Raw genomic sequence first — 20,088 nt, 5'->3', positions numbered from 1 at the left:
ACAGACCCAAGACCTGCTTACCTTCAGAAGACTTCTCAAGACCTGGCTCTTCGAGCAGTAGCGGCTCCACCTCAACACCCCCCCACCCCAGCACCTTGAGACCCTCACGGGTATGTAGTGCGCTTTACAAATCCCTTGATTGATTGATTGATTGATTGATGAACAAAATTGACCTTGAAAACCTTGCCAGTCTAATCTGTCACTCCCAAATCAAAAGTTCATAGATTCAGCACTTCACCTCCTGAGATAGTGAGCAATGCAATGTTGATAACTTCCACAATTTCAGTTTTTATGCAATTGCGTCCCATAAGCAGTACTAGTTTTCACGTTTTAGTATTGCTTAGTTATTTAAAACTTATGCAACATTAAAACGAATATAAAACATGATTAAAACAATTCAAGTGGCGATGTTGCCATACATCAATTACAAAATTTGAATCAGCAATTTTCCAATGTATTTGAAATATGTGGTAGACTGTCATATATTTAAAGTGCATTTGAGTCTTAGAGTGCCAAAAAAGGCAGACTGTTGAGGGTTGAAATTAAGGCATATTGGAACATAGAAGGAGTTTAAAAGCTGAAGGCGCAATCTAGGCGGTCTACAATGCAGAGTACATTTTTGTAAATCTTTTCAAATGGAGTGCAGAGGCATTTAAGGCAAACAATGTACAAAATAGCAAGATGTTTAACCACAGGGGCTTTACCCCACCAATCATTGAGTGTCACTAGTATTGGATCAACGAATAAAACATTTCCGCAGCAGAGTGAGCAGGATTAAATACAAAAATAAAATGTTGCAGTTTTAAATTCCCTATGTGCGTAGTCACTTTTTCTAGGGCTTTCTAAAATGAAGAAGAATGCAGTGGCTTTAACATGTTCTGTGTGCAAAAAGGTCAGTTCAAGAGGAAATTTCTTTTCTGCCTTACCAAGGAATTTCAGAAAGCGACGGTTAAGCTGTGTGCCTGTGGGCAAAAAGCAGGCCAGTACTGCTTTTCCGCATGTTCGGATGATTCTTTGGTTAAAGAGTTAGCTCAATTTTTAACTCCTTGCAGGTACACACCAAGTGTACCATATCTCCTTTCCCTATTCCGCACAACCGGCAATCGGTCGAAGTGGTGCTATGTTTCCAGGGTAGGTGGTGTAGGAGCAAAGTTAATATGCCCAATCAGTATTTAAGAAATCTTTCTTTTATTGAGTTGGAGTACCCCGTGTGAAAGTAGGGTTGGGTATTGCGTTATCATGACTGTGCAGCATATACCAGCCATGGGCTCTACCTACCACTACTGCCTTGTCCTCAATTGACGAGACTATTTTGATAGTTATGTTTATCAGCTTGTTAAAGCTGGCATTGGTTGCTGATGATTTCTTACAGTTCTATAGGCCAAGAAGAGTGACTGATTCATTAAGGTAAGCCTTAGCAGGAGAGTTGCTCCTGATAGACAGTTCCAGCCATGGATGTGTTTAGTGTGTTTGGAACAGCATTCTTGATTTTGTGCCATCTCTTGATATATGCGCCTCTCCTGGAGAGGAATTGTTTCGGAAGTCCAAACTCCAATTGTATCTGAGCTGGGAAGGTGTATTTGGGAAGGCTGAAGATCATTCTCTAGGATCCGACCATGATCCCATCCAAAGTTGATGCGTCCAATTCCAAGTAATGGCTCACTCCCATAGGTTATTGTCTGGATCAGTTTTGCGTGTATTACCTGGAGCAGTGGTGTTAAAGTGAGGCCGGCCACTTTCTTCTTTAGGTGTCTTAGGGCTAGGGCATCCCACTTCCATTTTAAATACTCTTTCTGCAGTTTAAATTGGCCTTTTTGATCTTTGATAATACCTAAATAGTTGTATTCCGGCACTGACTCCAGGCATTGGTAGGTGATGTGCCAGCTTGACGCTTTTAGTTTTGTGCTGTTGACTGCCATTGCTTTTGTATTTTCAAAGTTGATTTTTAGGCCATGTTCTGTTGAGTATGCTTGAGTGACATCAAGACTGTGCTGCAAGTCAACAGGGAGTGACTTAATAGCACCAAGTCGTCTACATAGAGGAGGTTGGAGAGGACTAACCCATCCAGCTTCAGTGGGAGTTGCAACAATCTAATTTTGTTGATAGGTCAGCTAAGAAGAGATTGACCGGGGTATGGGCGAGGACTTAGCCCTGCTTCAGACCCTTGGTGGTTGGGATACATCTTAAAAGATGTGTCCTTTCCCTAAGTTTAATTGCACCCATGTGTCTCTATGCAGCATCTTCAGGAGAGCAGGTGGGGCATTTCAGTCAGCTAGTTTTGTCCTTTATATACCACGATCAATGTAGTCAAAAGCGGTGTGGAAATCTATGAAGCAAAAATAGTAGTAGCTTTGCATTTTTGGAGCCATCTATTAGTAAGGAAAGGGCCAATGTACTAGTTATATTTCCCATATGTTTGCAGAAACTGGTTTGGGTTAGCAGGATGATTTGATTAGCTGAGGTCCACGATGTTAATTCTTCTAGAATGGTGCCGGTGAAGTGTTTGGCCTCTTTGCCAATAAGTGTCACAAGCCTATCGTTTTTTGTGCTGCTCTTATCGCCGTGTTTGTGAATCGGTGAGATTATACCTGTTGGAAAATCCCATTTGGGCCTGGGGCCCCCTCCAGTCTTCCTTTGGCTATCTGTCTCTTTATTTGCTGACACCTACTAGTAAGGGAGTCTGTGATCAGGCCTTGAAGTAGGCGTTAGGCTTAGGTAGTACTTTCAATTTCCTTTTTAGTTATGTTGTTGGACGAGTCGAGTGAGGTTCTTTTAGTGCAGTTGATTGATTCTGCCCTTCCTCTAGGTGAATTGTTCGTAAAACAAAATGTTGCCCTGGATTCTTCAGTCAAATGAGAGCTGATCCCTTGATGAGTAGGAAGCTGTAGCATGTTTACTCTATGCCAGAACCGCGCTTGATCATTACTTTTTATTTTGAAGAGGAGCCTTGCCCAAAGCGAATCGCCTTCCCTTTTTTTTTGTCCATATCAATTTTTTCAGTGTTGCTTTGTACTATCTCAAATCCTGCAGCAGCCTGTTGTCGCATGGATTCCAGCGAAGTTTTCCAAGTGTTGAGTTTGTGCTTCTCTAAAGTGCCTTGACTTGGTGTATTTGCCCAGGAGTGAAAGTGAGATGACTTTGGCCCGATCCTTTCTGTGGTGTATCTCTTCTCGTCGTTGAGATGGCAAATGTGTCTCCTAGTTCTTTTCTGAAGGTTTCCCATGCGTTTGCAGTATTTGTGAATCTATCTTGCTGTCTTTGTTGTATGTCCTTAGCGGCCCCCACTAATCGATCTAAGCAGTACTAGATAAAATACTTGACAGAAAATGAGGACCTTGGGAGTCTCAGCAGGTGGCAAGCTTTGTCATGAGAAAGATCAAGAGGACCCTAAAATGATGCAGATAATGTACTTTTCTCAGCCACTGAGCTAGTCATTTAGAAATCCTCGCTTACAAGTGACAGTCCAAAAAAGATGCTAATTATGTCCAAAGCGCACAGTTGCAGTTCCAAGTATAATACAAGCTTACAACATTTCTGCAGATTAACATGGCGCTTTCATTGAAAGCAATGTATATCAGCTTAAATCATTAAACGAGCACTGGTAATGCCAGTAGTTCTGGCTTTAAAGGAATGTTACATGGTATTGTGAAGCATAACCAGTAGATAGAATGGGAATGGATATGTATCCATGTGAAAGCAAAGAACTGTCAATTACTATTGTAAGTTCAAATAAAAAAATCTTTATTCAGTTAATGATAAACCATAAAAGATAAAACAAGTTAACACAATAACCATTATCAAATGATAATTAAAAAACGTTCCGGGGGCGTGGCCAAGATGGCGAGTGGGTAAGACGTGCTTCCCTGAGTCTCCCCGCTCCCGTCTGCTCGATCTGACATGCATCGGGGAATTACTCCATCGAGCGCCTGGAATCGAGGGGGGAGTCGACCCCGTTTCTCCACTTGCTTCGGTATCGGCCCGATAATGTAAATGTAAATGTAAATCCGCACCATAGAGTCCTGGGTAGGTGTTAAGAAGGCACGAGTCTGGCATCTGGCCTGTATTGAAAATGCCGCCGTGCTCCGAGCCATTGGGACAGCTGCCTGAGATAGACACCGGGACCGTCGTGTAGTAACCACCTACACAGGGAAGTGAAGTAGAAGTGAATTTATTGCAGGAACAGGCAAGTGCGACCACACTTCTACACAGCCAGCAGCTACTGACTCTATGCAAAACATTCCAGAACTAGTGGCATCCAGGTACCTGGAGACAGGCAACCTAGATACCACATCCCCTCTCTTTAATATAATTATAATAAATACAATACAACATCGTAAAATTAGTTTAAACAAGATTATACTGTAATAGTGTATCCCCAATTAAACAATGAAGAAACGTAAGATTACGCTATAAAGAAAGCAATGTAAAGGTAACTAATACAATAACATAAGAATACAATTAAGAATGAAAATAAGAATGTATGTGAACCACCTCCTCCTTTACATAACAAAGCAACTAAATAAATGACATTACAAAATCTTTACATTTATTAGGAAGAATTATTTGTCTACTTCTTGATGAAGAAGCAATAGGATTCACATTTAGATCATCACAATGAGTATTTGAGGATGAATTACCCTGGGTATAGCCAGCAGTGTTTGAATCAGTAACATCATCCCATAACTAGTTGGTGGCAGAACCGGTTTTATCTTCACTAAGGCTACCCCAATTCAAAATGTTATTGCATTTAGACATCCTGCTGAAGTGCCAGATTTTACCGTCACTTAGTTTAGCAGATTTGTTATACACTTCCAAAACTTTGAGTGGGTTAGAGAATTTACTACAACCTTTCTTAAGCTTATGTGCAAATTTTACTCTAACTACATCACCTTTTTTAAGAAAAACATCCCCTGTGTTGTGTGTATGATCATAATGGATTTTACTTTTCTCCTGAAGTTTTTTAAGATTGGCTCTTACAACAACTGGAGACCATTCACTGCAAATTCTCTTATGATTCCAAGTGACATTGTCTCTTGTAAAAGGTTCCCTACCTCTTAATATTCTGAATGGGCTGTAGCCAGTTCCAGTGGGTGTAATCCTGAATGCCCAAATAGTTTTAAATAGTTCTTTCTTCCAATCTTTGCTAACACTAATAGAACTTTGAATACTACCCATTATAACCCTATTAAACCGTTCAACAATTCCGTTCCCGGCTGGGTGTCTTTTTCCCTTTGATGCCATTCCTGGTCAAAAAACAACTATACTAATGTGCAAAAAATTGAGTACCATTGTCACTTAAAATGACTTTAGGAATTCCTTCCCTCAAAAATACATTCTCCAAACAGTCAACAATAGTGCCACACTCGATGTTGTCAATCAAAGCTATTTCAGGCCATTTTGAAAAATTGTCAACAATGACAAAAACAAACCAAGGTTTGCCATCCGTGTCAGACACAGGGCCTAGCAAATCTACGCTTAATTCTTCCCAAGGACCATTTGGAAACTCCTCTGTTCTCTGTCTGTTCCAAAATTGAGGAGGGTGGTAGTTCAAGGGTGGTTGGTTCAATCCCAATCGTCGACAAATTTTAGTAATTACCAACACAGGGAAGTTAAGTAGAAGTGAATTTATTGCAGGAATAGACTGGTGCGACCACACTTCTGCACAGCCAGCAGCAACTGACTCTATGCAAAACATTCCAGAACTAGTCGCATCCAGTTACCTGGAGACACGTAACCTAGATACCACACGTCGGTGGCCCAGGCACAGCACAAACAATCAGAGACTCCGAGAAGAGGACAGCGGGGGCTCGCACAGAGCAGGGACCGGAGGGCACGACGGAAGGCCGGGCTGTCAGGCCTTCTGGTGAGACACCAGATGAGATACTAGGGCCCCCAGGCCCCTGTATCACAATCACCAGTGTGGCTTACCAGAGCTAGAATCCTACTGCGGTTGCCTGCCCCCCCAAAAAGAGACTGACTTGAGCCATCGGCCGACTGGCGAGTTCTGTGGCCACACGGAGCCCCTGTGGGCGTACGGCGTTCCATGTGGCTCCCACAAGGTGATCGACGGAGGGGAGGCCCCCGACATCGGCTGTGGGTGCCAGGAGAAGTTGTGGTTGGAGCGGGTCCCCGCTGAGACGGTGAGCAAACTGGGCCTTGGAGGCAGGCCTGGCGGAGAGGCCGAGTCGACACCTGGGTGACCCAGCTGAGGCGCGGTCTTCGGGTGGCAGCGCAGACATCGTCCCAAACGCCGTAGACCCGGGGGGGGGGGGGGGGCAGGCGCTGGCGAGATGGGAGGGAAAGCGCAGGCACTAGACGGGCCATAACTGGGAACATTTGAAAGGTGGTGGAGTGGCCTGCAGTGGGGGCGCAAAAGACACATCTAGCCGGAGGAGAGAGCTGGGTCCTCCTGACGGCGCCTGTGGCTAGGAATTTCCACAGGGTGGCAGCAAACTGCATAGGCATGGGCAACCTGTGGCCACGAAGGCAGGAGACCCAGCATTGGCAATAGACTCATGAGAGAGGCCACGGGCCTACAAGTGCCGAAGGGCCCAGGGGCGGACATCTGAGAAGATCCCTGCACACCCGCCAGACAGCGGTGAGAGGAACAGTACTTCTATCCCTGCTTCCGTGGGGGGCTGCGAGGCGCCCACAGGGCAAAGCTCTGGAGCATGGGCAGCAGGCAGGGGTCATGACCACGGCGAAGGGTAGAAAGAACCGCACTCTGAAGGATATGCTAACTAAGACACCGCAACCCAATGGCGGGGACAGCAGTCGCCCCACACAGGACATGGGCTCCCAGGACGTCCATTCACACAGGCCTTTCCTGAGACACTCTTCAGCACATTGCGAGAGGATTTCCAGACCCTAAAGGGGGAAATTGCGAGGGAGATCATGGAGGTACAGCGGGTCATCGAAGCCGTGGGCGAAAGGGTGGCATCCATAGAGGACCAGGAACCGGCCCGGGGAGAAGAAATAGAACAGTTGCAGCAGGAGGGGAGCAGCACGACGACCTCCAGGCACACACGGAAGACCTGGAGAACAGGTCACAATGCAATAACATCCGTGTCAGGGGAGTGCCATCAAAGGAAGAAGGCACCGATATCACACACTACCTGCAGGCCTGTTCCGGAGTATACTGGAGATCCCAGCGGAGTTCAAAATCAAAATAGACAGGTCGCCTCGGGTGGGCCTCCCACCTCATCCTAGTCTTTCTCCCGCACTTCCAGCTCAAAGAGCGCTTCCTTCGCTCGGCCCAGGATAAGCAACCCCTCCATTACCAGGGCCATCCTATCGCCCTGTATCAGGACCTGGTGCTGACAACCCTGCAGACGCACAAAGAATTTTGTATAGCCACAGCACACCTCCACAATCAGGGAATTCCGTACTCTTGAGGCCACCCATTCCGGCTAATCTTTAAGTATCAATGCAAACTGCTCCAGCTCTGCTCTCTACAAGACACCTGCAAGGTCTTAGACATTGAAAGCACGCAGCAACCAGAGGAAAAGGCATCCAGCCAGGGCAAGACCTCCAGCGAGAAATGGCAAAAAGTCACCGGACGCCTGAGAGCGGACCAAGCACTAATCCCGGACCCCATGGAGATGGCGCAAGAATGGCAGTCTGTGCTTGAGACAGTATCCCGAGAAACTTCCCCACAGGAAGACTAATGGACTAAATGAAGAACAGAAAAGTCACATTCGCAGGGCTGGGGTACGCCTGATGGTCAAACAGGAGACATACGAGGTGCTGGGTCGGGAGCGGGGACACCTGGCGGGAGCGAGGAGACTGGGACACATGGCCTCATGTTGCCCTTAGACTTTGACTTTACTATGGACTCGCGAAATGGGTTGGCGAGCCCGGGACAATATGGGACTCCGAGGGGTACATGGTTGGGGTTAGGGTTGGCCAGGGAGGGCAGGGTTTGGGATGTTTCTGGGGAGGGCCCCTGGTCTGTTGAGGGGAGCCCTATTAGTTTGCCTGTTGGGGTTGGGGGGGGGGGGAGAGAGTCCGGAATCCTATTCGTTTGGGTGTTCGCCGCACCACCTGGCAGAGGGAGGGAGTGGTTATACCTGGAAAGGGAGCCTACCCAGAGATCTGGGCTAGCTCACCTTGTTGTCCTTTGTCATGGCCACTAAGGAGGTAAAGATACTCACACATTGTTAAAGGGCTCAACAACCCTGTTAAACGATGGGCCATAATATCTTACTTGGAAAATGAGGAGGCTGACATACGTCTCCTACTAGAGACACACCTACTTGCCAAGGATTGCCACCGTATACCCTCAAGAGCATTTCCCCAGCAATATTTTTCTTCCTCTGGAGGGAAAACAGCAAGGGTAGACATACTCTTATCCAAGCATTGCCAGGGGGTGGTGAAAGAGAAAGTAGTGGAGATGAAAGGGAGACTTTTGACTTATACTGTACAATTTGGATCCCAACAAATCGTGATAGGCTCTGTCAGGGCAGGAGAGCTTCCTTAGAGCAGCCCTAGCAGACACACTGGCTCCTCAGACCCGTATGACACTAATAGGAGGGGACTTGAACATTGTCATGGATTCGAATCGGGACAGATCACAAACCTGCTCCCATAGGGGCGAGATAACGGGGGAGGGGAAGGAATGGCTACAAGAGATGGTACTAGTAGACATTTGGAGGGAGGCTCATCCAACTTCCGCACAATACACATTTTTCTCCCACGCACATAAATCCTACACACGTATAGATTACTTCCTGGGTACCGGAGAGATCAACAAGGTAGTCACATCTGTGAGCATTGAACCTGCTGCTCTCTCGGACCATGAAGCGCTGATCGCGAACATATTGCGGTCAACGGGCCCCCGCCAGGCTGGCTGATGGATACTTAAAGAAAATATGCTCCACCGGAAAGCAGGGGAGCAACAACTCACTGAGGGGATTCAGTACTATTTTGCCCTCAATGGCACCCCAGACATAGCTCCAACGACTCTATGGGAAGCGATGCAAACAGTGGAAAGGGGGGAGTTAATCGCAATAGCAGCAGCAGATAATAAGGAGTGCAAAGAGTTGAGGGCATCCCTGTCCGCCCAAGTTTCGGAGCTCGAAAGGATACATCGTCGGACTGGTGCGCCATGGGTATGGAGGCAATTGAAGGCAGCCAGGGCTCAGCTAGCTGGGATAGACCTGGACAGGGCGGAATATGCGGTGGTCGGACTGAACCCCGCTTACTACGTGGGAGGCGATCGCACAGGCTGCCTCCTGGCCAATCGACTTAGGGCCCAAAGACAGACAGACCCAGGTGTCCTCGTCACGGGAGAGCGGTCGGGAGGAGATAACTGGGGATCAAGAGATAGCTCGCACTTTCCGGGAGTTCTATGAAAAACTATATGTAGCAGAAGCCACGCCGGGTCAGGATCGCGAAGCCTACCTCCAATCTATCAATATGTCCGCGCTCACCCCGGACCAGGCGGCAGCGCTGGATGCCCCCATTCGGGTCGAGGAAGTGGTTACGGCGATCTCGCGCCTCAAGGTGCTCAAATCTCCTGGCCCGGATGGGTTCCCAGCCCTTTTTTATAAAAAAAATTCTGACACATCCTGGCTCCGATACTGACAAGACTGTTTAACTCCTTCAGGAGTGAGCACCCAATACCGGAGACTATGCTACCCAAGGGTAGGTCGCTCCCCCTGCCTCGTGCAGCGCCACCAGTGCTCTCTGCCATCTGCCGGTCTCTCTCTTTTATTCTCTCCACAGATTCCCCTTCGTTGTGTGACCTCTTTTTGTGCCTCTGTTTTTCCCTCCACAGATTCCCCTTCGTTGTTTGACCTCTTATTTGTGCCTCTGTTTTTCCCTCCACAGATTCCCCTTCGTTGTCTGACATCTTTTTTTTGTGCCTCTGTTTTTCCCTCCACAGATTCCCCTTCATTGTGCGACCTCTTTTTGTGCCTCTGTTTTTCCCTCCACAGATTCCCCTTCGTTGTGTGACCTCTTTATGTGCCTCTGTTTTTCCCTCCACAGATTCCCCCTCGTTGTTTGCCATCCTTACAATCCTCTAAAAACTCTCCAAAACTCTCTTCTCTCCTGCTCAGATCCCCCCTTCGCTCTCCCTCCGCTCCCCCACTCCCGCCACCCCCTTCCCGCCGTTTTCGCCCACAAATCGGCCTTCTCCCCGCCTACCCGCCCGCCGCCCACCTCCCAGCTGACCCCTCCTCCCCCAGCTACCCCATAAATGGCGGCCGCTGCGAGGCTGCGCAGCGGGCGCGCCGCTGGCGCGACGAAGGCAAGCCCGTCTGCGCCCGTCCGCGCCTGGACCGCACCCAGCGCCAGGACTTCTGGCCCCCACACCCCCCGCCGGACCTACAACTCCGCCACCCTCACCGCCCTCAACCACGGACACACTCCGGGTTGCTGCCACGCAACCCCCGAAGCGAGCCCACGGACCTTTCTCCTGCCGAAACTGCCGTTTCACCTGCCTACAAACACCCAACACACCCAACAAGAACAACTCCCCCGGAAACAAACTCGAATGCATCCTGATCAACACCCGATCCGTCCACAGGCACGCCATCGAAATATGGAACCTCATCGACTCCGCAACCCCGGACATCGCCTTCCTCACTGAGACCTGGATGAACCCCTCCTCGGCTCCCGACATCGCTATAGCCATCCCCGACGGCTACAAAATCATCAGGAGAGACCGCACTAACCACACAGGAGGAGGCATCGCCATCGTCCACAAGAGCTCCATCCGCATAACGACCAACACCGAAAACACGCTCCCCGACGCCGAACACCTCCACTTCTCAATCCACAGTGACCCCAAGACCACCCTCAGAGGCACCCTCATCTACAGACCACCAGGACCTCGCACAAAATTCAGCGTAGACATCGCAGACTTCATCAGCATACACGCACTCCCCTCCACCAACTACATACTCCTAGGGGACCTCAACTTCCACCTAGAGAACCACGCCGACAACAATATCACCACCCTACTGGACAACCTCGCCAACCTCGGACTGAAACAGCTGGTCAACACCCCCACCCACTACGCCGGACACACACTCGACCCGATCTTTTCCTCCAGCAAACACATCTCCTTCAGCCACACCACCAAACTATCCTGGACGGACCACAGCTGTGTCCACTTCAGCTTAAAAAAAAACACCGTACACCACCACGCCCAACAACCACCAAGAAGACAATGGAACCGAGTCACCACCGAACAACTCACCACAGCCCTCTCCCAGAACCCACCCACCAGCACCGCAGACCCCAACAAAGCGGCCACCAACCTCACGAACTGGATCTCAGACTGCGCCAACCTCCTGGCCCCCCTGAAGACCCAGGTATACAAAGACAACCACAAGAAAAACTCCTGGTTCACCCCCACCCTCAAGGACTCCAAAAAAGAATGTCCCACCCACGAAAAAACCTGGCGCCTCAATCAGACCGACGAGAACATGTCTGCTCTCAAGAACGCCACCCGCAAACATCACCAACTCCTCCGCGCAGCAAGAAAATCATCCTTCAAAGACAGACTCAAAAACAACGCCCACAATAGCAAGGAACTATTCACCATCGTCAGGGAACTCTCTAACCCCGATGCTGAAAACAACGCCATCCCCCCCCTCTCAGGATCTCTGCGACTCCCTCGCGGCTTTCTTTCACCACAAGGTCACCGATATTTACAACAGCCTCTCCACATCCAACACGAACCCACCTCTGGAAACCGACACTGACAACAGCACCATCCACACCTGGAACCCAACCACCACCGAGGAAACCACCCGCATCATGAACTCCATCCACTCAGGATCCCCATCCGACCCATGCCCGCACCACATATTCAACAAAGCCAACAACATCATCGCACCCCACCTACGAGACGTCATCAACGCATCACTCGCCTCCGCCACTTTTCCCAAAAACTGGAAACACGCCGAACTCAACGCCCTCCTAAAGAAACCTACAGCAGACCCCACCGAACTCAAAAACTTCCGGCCCATCTCGCTCCTCCCATTCCCCGCAAAAGTGATTGAAAAGATCATCGACACTCAACTCACCACCGCCCTAGAATCCAACAACTCACTTGACCCCTCACAGTTCGGTTTCAGAGCTAACCACAGCACCGAGACCGCCCTCGTCGCAGCCACAGACGACATCAGATCCCTGACAGACAAAGGAGAGACCGTGGCACTCATACTCCTGGACCTTTCCGCAGCCTTCGACACGGTATGCCACCATACTCTAATACGGCGCCTCAACAACGCCGGCATCCGAGGCAAGGCCCTGGAGTCCAGTGGGACTCTTTTGAAGAACGACACATTTCTCGTGACCTTTTCTCCCTGCCGGGTTGCTGTGACCATAGTACCGTTAATGTGGATCACGGTCCAGGGGTCCAGTTCGAACGGTAGTCGGAATTTTCCCCGTGGGTGACTATCTTTTACCAGCACTCTGTCGCCAACCTCAATTGGACTGTCAACGGCTTTTCTCCGGCGGGATGCTTCTGCGTTTGTTTTGGTTCTTTGCTCCATGGACCTGTTCGGCGGGGCTGGAGATGTCGCCCACGTAGGGTGGTGTGGAATGGTGTCTGTGACTAACCTGCCAAAACATAGACAGCTTGGCGGGACTCCGGTCGTGCAGTGGGGTGTCAGTCTATATTCGCGCAGTAATTGATAGAGGGCTAACTCCAGGCTTTGGCTGTCCGCTAGAGATATCTGGATGGTCTTGTTTAGTGTCCTCATTAGCCGCTCCACCTCCCCATTCGCTTGGGGCCACCTTGGGGTTATGCGTCTGTGTTTGATACTGTGAGATAGCAGGTACTCTCCTAGCTCAGCGCCATTGAAGGGCGGCCTATTGTCCGTGCGCAACTCACCGATGAGGCCATGGGTGGCGATGATTTTTTCCAATTTTGGGATGACGTCCGAGGCGGCAGTGAAAGACAGGATCTCTACCTCGGGATACCGTGAGAAGTCGTCCACTACGACGAACATGTATTTACCCCCTGGAAGGCTGCCGAAATCTGCACTGGCCCGTTCCCACGGGGACTTTGGCCCCTCCTCGATGACTACTGGAGCAGGGTGGTCGGGCAGACTGGTTGCCAGACACACAGGGCACCGTTGGAAGATGGTTTCCACGATCCGATCTAGCCCAGGGAACCAGAGTTTGCTCCGAAGGCGATTCTTCGACTTTACTATGCCCTGATACGCACCGTGGCCCAGGAGGGCTGCTTGTTGCGTGAGGCAGTCTGGTATCACCAGGCGAGGGCCTCTTAGGAGGCATCCTTCCGGAGAGACTGACAGTTCGTTTCGGACCTGGTGCAGTGCTTTCAGCGTTGCCTGGGCTCCCGGGGTGCGGAAAGAGGCAGGGCTTTGAAGAGGTTTCCAGTTTCCTGAGGCGATGGCCTGAATGGCGATTTGTAAGCAGTCGTCGTCTCTGGTGGCTCGCGCTACTTCATTCAGAGAGATGGGTAGCGACCTGGACCTTTCAACGATCATCCGTACGTACTCCTCCGTGGCCGTGGCTTCCGCTGCAGTGACTGGACGGGCATGTCGGGATAGGAAGTCGGCGGGGTTCTGGGTGCCGGGTCGATATTCCGCGGTGAATTGGAACTCCTGGAGCTGGAGCACCCACTTCTCGATTCGGGGAGGCGGGCGAGTAGAAGATCCTTGGAACAGCGGGATGAGAGGCTTGTGGTCTGTTATTACCACGAACGGGTGTCCATACAAGTAGATGTGAAAATGCCGGCACTCCCACAGAATTGCGATGGCCTCCCTCTCAGTCTGCGAATAACTCTGCTCTGTTTGCGTAAGGGTCCTGCAACGGGGGCCCACTCTCCACAAGCCTGCTGCTGGGCTAGGACTGCACCTAGGCCTGTTGGGCTCGCGTCCACTACCAGTTGCGACTCGTTCCGGGGGTCAAAGTACGCTAGCGTTGTGTCCGCTGACAGCGCAGCCTTGGTCTTGCGGAAGGAGTCCTGATGTTCTGGGCCCCACTCCCAGGTGGTGGTGGACATGGTGAGGTCGCGGAGGGGGCCGGTGAGATCTGCCAGGTCCTTGATGAACCGCCCGCAATAGGTGACCTTTCCGAGGAAGCTGCGGGCGGCTGTCACCGATGTTGGGGCGGGAGCTTCATGAATGTCTTTTACCTTTTCTGGATCCGGGCCTATCCCTTGGTGAGAGAAACGGTATCCAAAGAAGCTAATGTCCTTTCGCAGGAAATCGCACTTTTCCCGGTGGAGGATCAGGCCTCTTTCTTGAAGTCGGGCAAACACCGCTTGGAGGCGCCAGATGTGCTCGTCCAAGGTGGGTGCGTGGACCAATATATCATCACTGACGTGCAGGACGCCTTCCAGCCCTTGCAGAACGCCTTCCAGCCCTTGCAGGACATTCTGGATGATGTTTTGAAAGACCTCCGCAGCACTTGATATTCCGAAATTGAGCCGGGTGTATCGCCAAAGGCCAGCGTGAGTAGAGAAGGTGGTAATCGGGCGTGAATCCGGGTGTAAGGGAATTTGGTGGTATCCTGACCGCAGATCCATCTTTGAAAACCACTTTGAACCAGATAGCTCTCCAATGATGTCGTCTATCGTGGGCGTTAGGTGGCGTTCTCGCTTGATAGCGAGATTGGGAATGCGCATGTCCACACAGATTCTCACGGCGTCTGGCTGCTTTGGTTTCTTTGCCACCACGATGGGCGACACCCACGGGGTAGGGCCGCTCACTCTTTCGATGATCCCTGCCCGTTCGAGTACTCGTAGTTCTGCTTCTACCTTGGGTCGCAGGTGGAACGCGATACGTCGGTGCCGGAGGGCCACAGGGGCGACTGATTTGTATATGTGAAGGCGAATGGCTGGTCCCTTCAAACACCCGATTCTGTCGAACAGGGTCATGAATTCCTGCACCAGGTGGTCGAGGCTGTGGGCTTGGACCATGAGGGCAAACTGAATCAGTCCCAGGTCTTGCGCCGTCCGGCATCCTAGTAGGAATCCTGAACCCTCCTGAGACACATACACTTTGGTCGGTAGGCTGGTGGAATCATGGGATAGGACTGTTCGGAACACTCCACACAGGCGGAGTGGACGGGTAGTGCCATAGGCGTACACTTGCACTCTAGTGGGATGCAGTGCTGGGGCGTTCGTCAGTGTCCGATAAACGCTGGCAGCCATCAGGTTGATTGTCGCGCCTGTGTCGATCAGAGCTGGTATCGCCTGGTCCTGTATGTTGATGGTGCACATGGGTGCTGCAGGCGGTGCGGTTGCGAGGGTGTTGAGCATCCGGGCGACAAGTATGGAAGCGGTATCGGCTTCGTCGTCGTCCATGTCGCTGCTGGTGGGGCTATGCGGCGGCGGTTCCACTGTCCTCACCCTCCTGGGCGGGCCATTCTGTTTCTTCTTCGGTGTTGACCGTCACACAGTCGCAAAGTGATTGATTTTCCCGCAGGTGCTGCACACTTTGCCCTGCGCTGGGCAGGCTCCATTGTGAGGTGTCGGGCCCCCGCACCACGCACAGGCGCGGCTGCGCGATGACTGGGCCGGTTTCAGGGTGCCTCACCGGGGCTGCTTCGGACGGGCATCCGGGGTGTCGGTCTGGAGGGCACACACAGGCTGTCTTGACCACGACGGCTGGCTTGGCCTCCATATGCGCGGCTCTGGCCTTGGATAGCTCCTTGGACCGTCCGAGCGTAAGGATGTCTCTCATGGCCATATTGTCTTCCTCTAGCACCCTTTCACGCAGTTTTGAGGATGCGCAACCCTGTATGAACTGGGCGCAGATCTCGTCGTCGGCATTGGGGAGGGTGCACGTGCTTGCTAGCTTCTTCAACCTCGCGTAAAAGATGTCATCTGACTCTTCCAGGAGTTGGCGGGCTTGGCGGAGTAAGAACCTCTCATAGTCGGCGCTGGCGAAGGGCTCAAAGTACGCGGTGATTGCGTCGCACATCGTGGCGTAGTTTCTGGGCGGGCCGCCCTCTCTGACTTCCTTCGCGATGTCTTGGATGGCTTCCCCTCCGAGGTGTAGCAGCATGGCGCGGGGCCGGGATTTCTGCTGCCTCGAAGTTCTCCAGGCGTTACACCTACTTCTTCCACCTCGCAGCTTGCGACGGCGGTGGGCCCGTGATCGTGAACGGCTCCAGGGGGAGCACGGTGGTCATGATTGCAGGAGATCCGCGTGGGTGGCAAAGGCAGGCCTGCCACTTGGTGGATCACGCCTAGCACTGGGCGCAGCAGGTGAGGTGGGTTCCACTGAACCCAAATCTTGTGAGATGGGCATGAGGTTGGCAAAATTGTCCTGGGTAGGCACACGCGAGATGCGTGGGGAGGGGAGGAGAGAGGGGTTGGCCGAACGGCTAAGGCGCTCGACCTCGGACCTGGGGATCTGGGTTCGGGTCTCGGTAACGACGCCAAAAACCCCCTGTGATTCTGGGCAAATCACTTAATCTCCCCGTGCCTAAAATGAAAGTGTGTCCTCATGTAACGTAACTGGTGCTATGTAAAGCGCTCTGATAACTGATTCGGTTCGGTTCTAGTTCGCGCTATATAAAACTCTGCAAAAAAAATGGCAGGGCGTCTGATTTGGATCCACTTCCTTCTCCCGCAGTGGAGCGCAGCGAAGCCGGGGGAATACATGCCGCACTGGCAGGCGTGTGGGAGGTGTGGCGCTGGGCCGAGGGGCAGCCCCAGATGTCGGAGCGGGCAGCGCTCTCACGTGTGTGTTGCGGCCCGTCCGTTGGCCGAGGGAGGTTCAGGGCCGTTGCCGGGTGTGCGCTCACACGCAGCCGGTGTGTGGGACGGCCGGTAGCAGCAGCAGGCGTGCCAAGACCAGGCGCTGAAGGTGGGTAAACAGCGCTCGGTGGAAGGGCCAGACCGGGGAAAAGTGCATGAGGACCCAGGCACGCTCGCGACCCGGGGGCACGGTGCCATGTGGTGGAGGCCGGCAGATGAGGTAGGCCACCCGGGGTCACACCGCCTGTTGCGCTGTAGGCGGCTGCGTCGGGCACGAGTGGGCACGGTCGGGTGGCGAGACCACCTCGTCGCCAATGTAGTGTCGCAGGATGACTTAGTGAATAAATGCACAGCACACATGTGATGCACTATAGTGGCCGGCTACTGCTCTGACGCCACACCCAGAGCCCTGGGCTTTTATTACAACAGCAGCGTGCCGCCTGCGCATACGCTAGGACAGCCCACTGCTCACACGTTCATGGGGGGGGGTGGACATAAGACCCCTCAAACTTTACACATAATGGGTTGGCCCGGTGTACGGGCTAAACACTACAACGGTCACCTGAACCGAGTCAGAGGCCCGCCACCCCAGGCAATCCTCGGGCCCCCGGGGCAGCCTGGCATTACTTCAGCCCTTTCAGCAATGTTTGACGAGCACACTGTGTGCCCGCCAGACTCGACAAAGCAGGCAGGGCCGGTGCTCCAAGGCTGCACTGGAATTCCTTTGGCCCTGAGAACTGAGAAACCGGTATGTTATGTTATATATTTGATAAAGCGCGACAGCTGCCTCAGCAACGAGGCGTCCCGGCGCTGAAACCATAGAATAACCAGAACAGAAAGGAGGGGGGGGGAAGGATGCAAAAGGTTAGGACAGTGGGAACAGATGGGTTTTAATTGCCTTCCTGAAAGCGGACAGATTGTCCAGGCAGCGAATGAAAGGAGGTAAGGAATTCCATAGTTTTGCTCCCAAAACTCTGAAGGAGCGGCCCCCAACACGGCAGAGTTTCGTACGCGGAACCACCACCAGATGTTGGCCCGTGGACCGCAGGTCGCGTTGAGGGGTATAGGGTACTAAAAGCGGTCGAAGAAGTTCAGGGCCATCATTCTTGAATTTTAAAAGCAGTGGTGAGGGTCTTAAATTGAATTCTAGATTCAACCGGGAGCCAGTGAAGTCTTTGTATGGTGGCTCTAGCGGAGCACCTCCTGGGAAGACCCACAACAGCCCTGGCCGCTGAGTTCTGTATCCGTTGAAGCCTCGCTATTTCTGTTTTGTTGGCGCCTAAAAGAAGGACACTAGCATAATCCAACCGAGAGAGGATGATGGATTGGATTATGAGCTGGCGCGTTTTGGAAGCCAAGTATAGGATTAATGCTTCTCAGCAGGCCCACACAGGTAGCGGCCACTTTTTTTGTGTGGGTTTGGTAACTCAGCGAGGAGTCCAGCCAAACCCCTAGGTTCTTTACCAGAGTTTTAGAGGGTGGGATGGGGCCCAGCAAGGAAGGCCACCAGTGATCGCTCCAACAGCTGGAGTTTTTTCCGAGGAGCAACACCTCCGTTTTCCCTGCGTTCAACTGTAAGCAGTTGCCTGCCATCCACTGAGCAACTGCAGCCAGGCCATCCCTGAATCTCGAGGCTGAGATCGGGGGGCCCTCAGTGAGAGTGATGACCAGCTGAGTGTCATCGGCGTATGACACCAGCGTGAGGTCCCACTCTCTGGCCACTTCCGACAGAGGTTGCACGTAAAGGTTAAAAAGGGAAGGGCTGAGTGCAGAGCCCTGGGGGACTCCTTGGCCTATGGAGTGAGGTTGAGAAATGAAGGGAGGAGCTGAGACTCGGAAGGATCTGTCCGTCAAAAAAGAACGGAACCAGTCAAGGGCTAGATCGCTGATCCCTATAGCTTCCAGGCGTCTAAGCAGGATGGTATGGGAAACCGTGTCAAAGGCTGCGCTGAGATCGAGCAGAATCAGCGCCGCACTCTGACCGGCATCCAGTATCCTCCGAAGATGTTCCGTGGTGGACAAGAGGGCAGACTCAGTACTATGACCTGGTCGGAACCCATTCTGGGATGGGGCCAGGATGTTATTTTGGGCCATGTGATGTGACAGGACATTATTAGCATGAGCTTCTGCAAGCTTCGACACCCAGGGGAGTAGTGAGATGGGCCTAAAGTTTTCCGATTTTGAGGGGTACAATGTAGGCTTCTTAAGAATGGGGGTGACCCAAGCTTGCTTCCAGCAAGTGGGGACCACTGCTGAAGAAAATGGGAGATTCAGAAGCGTGGCCAGTGAGGGCAGAAAGAACTCCAGAGATTCAATAAATTGAGCCGGTCTCATGGGATCTGACGGGGAGCCGGACTTAACCTTCCTACAGAGTTTGGCTAGATCACTGTGGGAGATATCGGGTAGAAGTGGTAGCTGGGTGCCTTTAATAAAAAGGTTGGAGAGTATAATAGAATCGGAGGAGTCCTGTGGGAAGGTACTGTAGATTTTCCTCACCTTTTCGATAAAAAAGGTGGCGAGATCCTCGCATTGCTGTGCGGAGGTAATGCAAGAGGCTGGGTTGCCGCCGTTTTGAAGTTTTTTCACCAGATTGAAGATGGTTTTTATGGGGTTGGAGCTGGAGTTGATTTCTTTAGCGTAAAAAGATGCGCGGGCCGCGCGTATGGCTTTGTGGTATAGTTTTAATTTAGACAGGTACAGGGCGTTATCCCTGTCTTTAAACTCCTTTCTCCAGTTGCGTTCGGCTACTTTAGCTTCTTTCTGCAAAAGTTTCAGATTGTCATTGTACCAAGGGTTAGAGGGGGAGCTACGTCCTCTAGTCCATTTAGCTGGTATAAGGGTGTCAAGTCCTTTAGTGATCCAGTCCAGAAATGCAGCATAGGACGTGTTGATGTCGTTAAAAGCTTCGTGATGGAATTCTCCAAGGGTAGTGAGGAGATCCTCAGTTTGTAATTTACGCCAAGGTCTTTTGTAGCAAGAGGGGGGTGGAGCTTTATTGGACAGTTTGTTTACCAGTATCGTGAATTTAATGAGAAAGTGGTCAGTCCATCCCATGGGTTTAGGTAGGTCAGCTCTGGCCTCCTGGATGTTGGTGAAAACAGGGTCAAGTAAATGGCCAGCAGAGTGCGTGGTGGTGTGAATAAGAGGGGTTAGCTGTAGAGCAGATAAATCGACCAGAAGATTTCTGATGGTGGGGTCCGAAGTGGAGTCAAAATGGAGATTAAGGTATCCCAGTATAGAAAAGTTGGCCGAGGTCACTACCAGAGCATGTGCTAACTCTAGGAGTTCCTCAGTAAACTTAGAAGCGGGGCCCGGGGGTCAGTAAATGTAAAGGCCGGAAAGGGAAAAGTGGGGGTCTGTAGTGATTTTTAAACCGGGCACATTCACACCCC

General features: G+C 51.6%; 1 protein-coding gene and 1 long non-coding RNA gene across 3 annotated transcripts in view; one reads left to right on the top strand and one right to left on the bottom strand.

Moving 5' to 3' along the window:
- PRRG2 (proline rich and Gla domain 2) overlaps positions 1-20,088 on the top strand; it is a 346,092-nt gene that overhangs the window by 232,860 nt on the left and 93,144 nt on the right. The window lies entirely within an intron of this gene.
- LOC144770607 (uncharacterized) overlaps positions 3,827-20,088 on the bottom strand; it is a 91,007-nt gene continuing 74,745 nt past the window's right edge. Inside the window, exon 3 of the long non-coding RNA XR_013598950.1 lies at positions 3,827-4,139. This is a non-coding gene — a long non-coding RNA (uncharacterized LOC144770607). The remainder of the gene's footprint in view (positions 4,140-20,088) is intronic.

This window comes from Lissotriton helveticus, chromosome 7 (assembly GCF_964261635.1).
Source record: "Lissotriton helveticus chromosome 7, aLisHel1.1, whole genome shotgun sequence".
NCBI classification, from domain to species: Eukaryota; Metazoa; Chordata; class Amphibia; order Caudata; family Salamandridae; genus Lissotriton; species Lissotriton helveticus.
This window is presented reverse-complemented; position numbering and strand designations above follow the sequence as displayed.